This window comes from Sapajus apella, unplaced genomic scaffold (assembly GCF_009761245.1).
Source record: "Sapajus apella isolate SASKATOON/1434 unplaced genomic scaffold, GSC_monkey_1.0 scaffold74, whole genome shotgun sequence".
Lineage (NCBI taxonomy): Eukaryota > Metazoa > Chordata > Mammalia > Primates > Cebidae > Sapajus > Sapajus apella.
This window is the reverse complement of record NW_022437014.1, coordinates 416,414-423,228: the sequence shown is the minus strand read 5'-3', so window position 1 is coordinate 423,228 and position 6,815 is coordinate 416,414.

Here is a 6,815-nt window from a genome sequence, read left to right as displayed (position 1 = left end):
TTTAATACATTTAAATTAAATTGATGATTTTAAAAACCCTGTTTCCCGGCCAGGCGCGGTGGCTCAAGCCTGTAATCCCAGCACTTTGGGAGGCCGAGGCGGGTGGATCACGAGGTCAAGAGATCGAGACCATCCTGGTCAACATGGTGAAACCCCGTCTCTACTAAAAATACAAAAAATTAGCTGGGCATGGTGGCGCGTGCCTGTAATCCCAGCTTCTCAGGAGGCTGAGGCAGGAGAATTGCCTGAACCCAGGAGGCGGAGGTTGTGGTGAGCCGAGATCGCGCCATTGCACTCCAGCCTGGGTAACATGAGTGAAACTCCGTCTCAAAAAAAAAAAAAAAAGCAAAAAAAAAAAAAAATGGATACATGGGGGAGGCAGTGAGTGGTTCTAATAGTGAACCCAACCTGGTAAAGATTCCAGCAGCTGTACCGATGATCAGGTTTGTTGCCATAGAGCAAACCACCCCAGATGGCCATTTGTTCTTACTATCTCTCACAGTTGGCTGGGCTCAGGGTCTCCTATGTGGCTGCAGTCAGACAGTGGCTGGGCTGGAACACTCCGGAAGGTTTCCTCGCTTACACATTCCTGGGCTGGAAGGAGTCAAACAGCTAGGGGCTGGAACAGCTGGGGCTCCTCCAGCCTCCCTGCCTCCATGGGGTCTCCCCACATGGTCTCTCTTCTGATGGCTTCAAAGTGACTAGACTTCTTACACGGTGGCCCAGGGCTCCAATGGTGCACGTCCCCCAAAGAGAAAGCAGTGCAGGAGCAGTGTCTCTCTGTCTGACGGACCTCAGAAAGCAGGCAGTATCACCTCTGAAACTTCCTGTTCTTTTTTTTTTGAGATGGACTGGCACTCTGTTGTCTGGGCTAGAGTGCAGTAGCGCGATCTCAGCTCACTGCAACCTGGGTTCAAGCGATTCTCCCGCCTCAGCCTCCCGCGTAGCTGGGATTACAGATGCACCACCACGCCTGGCTAATTTTTGTACTTTTAGTAGAGATGGGGTTTCACCGTGTTGGCCAAGGTGGTCTCGAACTCCTGACCTCAGGTGATCCAACCACCCACCTCAGCCTCTCAAAGTGCTGGGATTACAGGCGTGAGCCACCATGCCGAGCCTCTACTTCTTAAAGGGAAGAATGTCAAATAACTTGTAGACATATTCTAAAACCACCACAGTGGTAGAGTCTGTTGTCTAGTCTAGAATGATATGAGTACCCACTGCCGGCCTACAGAGCAAGTCATCCATAAATTCTTCATTTAGAGTCAGATCCAGCAGACATTTTAGAGATTACTCAGGTAAGTGTCTCCCAACATTTTCCTGATGCTCAAACCCCATTCACAATAATGTGATATCTTGTCCCCTGCTTAGAGATTTAGAACTTTCATCATTTTTGGCCCAGGCATGGTGGCTCAAGCCGGTAATCCTGGCATTTTGGGAGGCTGAGCGGGGAGGATCACTTGGAGCCGGGAGCTTAAAACCAGCTGGGGCAGCAAAGTAAGACTCTCTCTCTCCAAAAAAGTCAAATAATAGAATAAATAAATGAAATTTTCATTGTTTTTGCATGGTTTTTGAGATGTACAAGGAAGTAACTTTTAAAAAACATTTATTTGGAAAACATTCATTGGGATTTTACCATCTTCTGTGCAATGTGTTAGATGCCAAGGAGACAGGAGCACACGTGGCTCCCCCCACAACGAGCTTACCGTGTGGCAGTGGAGCCAGACAATTTAACAAACAATAAGAAGCCGGGCGCGGTGGCTCAAGCCTGTAATCCCAGCACTTTGGGAGGCCGAGGCGGGTGGATCACGAGGTCAAGAGATCGAGACCATCCTGGTCAACATGGTGAAACCCCGTCTCTACTAAAAATACAAAAAATTAGCTGGGCATGGTGGCGTGTGCCTGTAATCCCAGCTTCTCAGGAGGCTGAGGCAGGAGAATTGCCTGAACCCAGGAGGTGGAGGTTGTGGTGAGCCGAGATCGCGCCATTGCACTCCAGCCTGGGTAACATGAGTGAAACTCCGTCTCAAAAAAAAAAACAATAAGAAAGCATGTTCAGTACTCTGACTGGAGAAGTAGCAGCTCACAAAATTCTTTCTCTGATTCTGATCTCTCTGTTCAGATTGAAACGGCATTTCCAGGCCCGGCACCATGGCTCATGCCTTTGGCTCACACCTGTAATCCCAGCCACTTCGGAAGGCCGAAGCAGGTGGATCACTTGGGTCAGGAGTTAAAGACCAGCCTGGCCAACCCCCATCTCTACTAAAGAATGAAAAAATTGTCCGGGTTTGGTGGCTCATGCCTGTAATCCCAACACTTTGGGAGGCTGAGGCAGGTGGATCATTTGAGGTCAGGAGTTTGAGACCAGCCTGGCAAACATGGTGAAACCTTGTCTCTGCTAAAAATACAAAAATTATCTGGGTGTGGTGGCGTGTACCTGTAATACCAGCTACTCAGGAGACTGAGGCAGGAGAATCGCTTGAACCCGGGAGGTGGAGGTTGCAGTGAGCCTGGGTGACGGAGCAAGACTCTGTCTCAGAAGAAAAAAAAAAAGGAAAGAAAAGAAACGAAATGAAAAAGAAACTGCATTTCCAGCTTTAATGCTGTCACTTGGATACTATACAGGGTGCTCACACTCAACTTGTTTAAAAGGCCAATTTGCCGGGCGCGGTAGCTCACGCCTGTAATCCCAGCACTTTCGGAGGCCGAGGCGGGTGGATCACGAGGTCAAGAGATCGAGACCATCCTGGTCAACATGGTGAAACCCCGTCTCTACTAAAAATACAAAACATTAGCTGGGCATGGTGGCGCGTGCCTGTAATCCCAGCTACTCAGGAGGCTGAGGCAGGAGAATTGCCTGAACCCAGGAGGCGGAGGTTGCGGTGAGCCGAGATCGCGCCATTGCACTCCAGCCTGGGTAACAAGAGCGAAACTCCGTCTCAAAAAAATGAAATAAAATTAAAAAAAATAAATAAATAAAAGGCCAATTCACGTCCCTCCCCTTGGTTCTGCTCCTCCCCATGGTCCCTTCATTTAGTAGTGTCTCATCGAGCTAGCCACACCCACAAGAACTCCAGCTCTGTCCCATTCTCTTGCCACTACATTGACCTGTTCCCAACACGTCACTTCGGTCCCAGTAGTGTCTCAGGGAAGTTATTTTAAGAAAAAAATTAATTGTATAACAACATATTAATTCAAGGTAATTTTAATACATTTAAATTAAATTGATGATTTTAAAAACCCTGTTTCCCATAAATGATGCATGCTGATTTTAAAGTAATTAGGGGCCAGGCACAGTGGTTCATGCTTGTAATCCCAGCACTTTGGGAGGCCAAAGTGGGCAGATTGCTTGAGCCCAGGAGTTTAAGACCAGCTTAGGCAACATAGTGAGACCTGTCTCTACAAAAAATACAAAAGTTAGCTTGGTGGGGGAGGCAGGTGCATGCCTGTGGTCCCAGCTACTAGAGAGGCTGAGGTGGGAGGATCACCTAAGCCTGGGAAGTTGAGGCTGCAGTGAACCAAGATCACCCACTGCACTCCAGTCTGGGTAACAGCAAGATCCTGTCTCAAAAAAAATGTGTTTAAGAACGAAAAGAAAAAAGGAAAGAAAGAAAGAAGAAGGAGAAGAAAAATAAAGTCAGCAAATGAAACTACATATGAATGTTGTTTGAAGACCAAATATACAATGTTATATAACACTGTGAGCCAAGCGCGGTGACTCACGCCTGTAATCCCAGCACTTTGGGAGTCCCAGGCGGGCAAATCACGAGGTGAGGAGTTCGAGACCAGCCTGACCAACATGGAGAAACCCCATCTCTACTAAAAATACAAAATTAGCTGGGTGGGGTGGCGCCTGCCTGTAATCCCAGCTACTCTGGAGGCTGAGGCAGGAGAGGAGAATCACTTGAACCCAGGAGGCGGAGGTTTCGGTGAGCTGAGATCACACCATTGCGCTCCAGCCTGGGCAACAAGAGAGAAACTCCCTCGCAAAAAGAAAAAAGAAAAGGAAAAAGAAATGTTCATCATACCCTAACCCTTTTGTCTCAGTGATGCAACTGAGGCCCAGAGAGAGGATGGAATTTGCCCAAAGTCACACAGCAAGTCTGTAATCGAGGGAGGCCGAGAACCACGGCTCTTATTCCTTCTGCTGGGCTTGGTTGGCCTCAACCTGTAACTCCATCGCTCCTCCTCCCACACTCACTCCCCGCCCAGAGCCTGTGTGCTGAGATATGAATATTGATAAATTAATTGGATTTTTGTATGTGGCTGGTGGAGTTAATCTCTATATGGCAACACCTTGTTCATCCATTCATTCAATTGACAGTTAAATCAACTGCTTTCTGGATAACCTATGAGGCCTGCCTATTTGGCTTCATGCCCTCTGCCTGCTCCCCTGCCCAGTGCACACCTCCTGCACTCTGCTTACATTGTCTTTCCTACGAGACTTCTCTGCCTCCCCAAGGTCTGGCCCAAGTGCCCCTCCTCCCTGTACCCCATCACAGCCTGGATCACACTTATCCGTTGCCCTCAGTGGCCTAAGCACCATTCAGGCAAGATTCCTCTTGTTCCCCACTTGCTGCCAGTGCCCAGAGCAGGGCCTGACCCATAACAGGTGCCCCTTGAATCAATGATTGCATCCGCCATTTCTGGAACACTTCCCTGTGCTCTCATAGTCCAGGGCCTCTGCAGAGGGTGTTTCCTCCCACACCCGGTCAGTTCTAGCCTTTTAAATTGTCCAGACCATGTCAAACATCCACAACAATCAATAGTTCTGTGAAGCCGTCTTTCCCAACCTGCATGTCTCCCCACCGCACACACGGTCAATCCCTCCTCCTCTTACTCCATCCTCTCTGCCACCTCATGCCACTTAGGACACTACTGTCCTTGTGGGCAGTGACTTGTATTTTTTACCCTGGTCCCCTGGCACCTACACAGTGCGAGATACTAGTTTAGCTGCTTAGCATTCAGCAGTGAACCTAGCAAAAAAAAAACCCTGTCCTCATGAAGCATACATTGTGATTGTGGGGGGAGGGGAGCAGATCGAAAATAAGTAAAATGTAGAGCATGTTACAAAATGACAAGTGTAGGCCAGGCATGGTGGCTCACGCCTGTAATCCCAGCATTTTAGAAGGCTGAGGTGAGGCGGGTGGATCACCTGAGGTCAGGAGTTTAAGACCAGCCTGGCCAACATGGTAAAACCCCGTCTCTACTAATAATACAAAAAGTTAGCCAGGTGTGGAGGTGGGCACCTGCAATCCCAGCTACTTGAGAGGCTAAGGCGGAGAATCGCCCGGGAGTTGGAGGTTGCGGTGAGCTGAGATCAAGCCACTGCACTGGGCGACAGAGCGAGAATCTGCCCCCCCCCACAAAAAAGAAAAGAAAAGAAAGTGACAGGTGTTGGCCAGGCATGGTGGCTCACGCCTGTAATCCCAGCACTTTGGGAGTCCAAGGCAGGTGGATCACTTGAGGTCAGGAGTTCGAGACCAGCCTGACCAACATGGAGAAATCACGTTTCTACTAAAAATACAAAATTAGCCGGGCGTGGTGACACATGCCTGTAATCCCAGCTACTCAGGAGGCTGAGGCAGGAGACTCTCTTGAGTTCAGGAGGTAGAGGTTTCAGTGAGCCAAGATCGTGCCATTGCACTCTAGCCTGGCCAACAAGAGTGAAACTCTGTCTCAACAAAACAAAACAAAAATACAAAAAATTGGCCTTCTTGCTGTGGATTTCCTGCACAGCAAGGAGGACGGTAGCTCGTGCTTGTAGTCCCAGCACTTTGGGAGACCAAGGCGGGCAGATCACAAGGTCAGGAGTTTAAGACCAGCCTGTCCAATATGGTGAAACCCTGTTCCTACTAAAAAATACAAAAATGAGCTGGGCATGGTGGCCCATGCCTGCAGTCCCAGCTACTTGGGAGGCTGAGGCAGGAGAATGGCTTGAACCTGGGAGGCAGAGGTTGCATGCAGTGAGCTGAGGTCGCACCACTGCACTCCAGCCTGGGCAACAGAGTAAGACTTCATTAAAAAAAAAAAAATTAGCTGGGCATGGTGGTGTGGGCCTGTAGTCCCCGCTCCTCGGGAGGCTGAGGCACAAGAATTGCTTGAACCCACAGGGCAGAGGTTGCAATGAGCCACTGCCCTCCAGCCTGGGCGACAGAGTAAGACTCTGCCTCAAAAAAAAAAAAAAAAAAAGGGAAAAGAAAGTGACATTGTTGAAGATAAGAACAGAGACCAGGGAAGGGGGATAGGAAGAGGGGGAGGTAGGGCTGTTGGAAAGCCTTTGCAGTATCCAGTGGGAAGGAACAGACCTCTGGACTTGCACTGGTGGACAAAGGTCTTGAGGCCGGAGGCGAGGAGGCTGCCTTCGATCAAGTTACAGCAAGAAGGATGGTGTGGCTGGAGAGGTGGTGAGCGCAGTGGGTGGTGGCGAAGGGCAGGTCAGAGGTGAAACAAACCTACAGATCTGATAGGCCTTGTGGGTCACAGTAAGGACTTTGACTTTTGCTCTGACATGGGAGCCGCTGGTGGGTTTCTAGCAGAGAAGTGGCGTGATCTCATTTTAACAGGATCGCTCTGCCTGCTGCATGGAGGAAAACAGTAGAGGAGGACTAGGACAGAAAGAGATCAGTGAGGGGCTACAGCAGCGATCCAGATGAGAGGCGACAGTGCTGGGGCCAGGCCACAGTGGGACAGTGGAGGGTGAAAGTGCTGAACACGAAGAGTAGGAGATGACTCTGCATTTTTTGTTGTTTTGAATAGAGATGGACGGCTTGCTGTGCTGGCCAGATTGGTCTTTTTTTTTTTTTTTTTTTTAG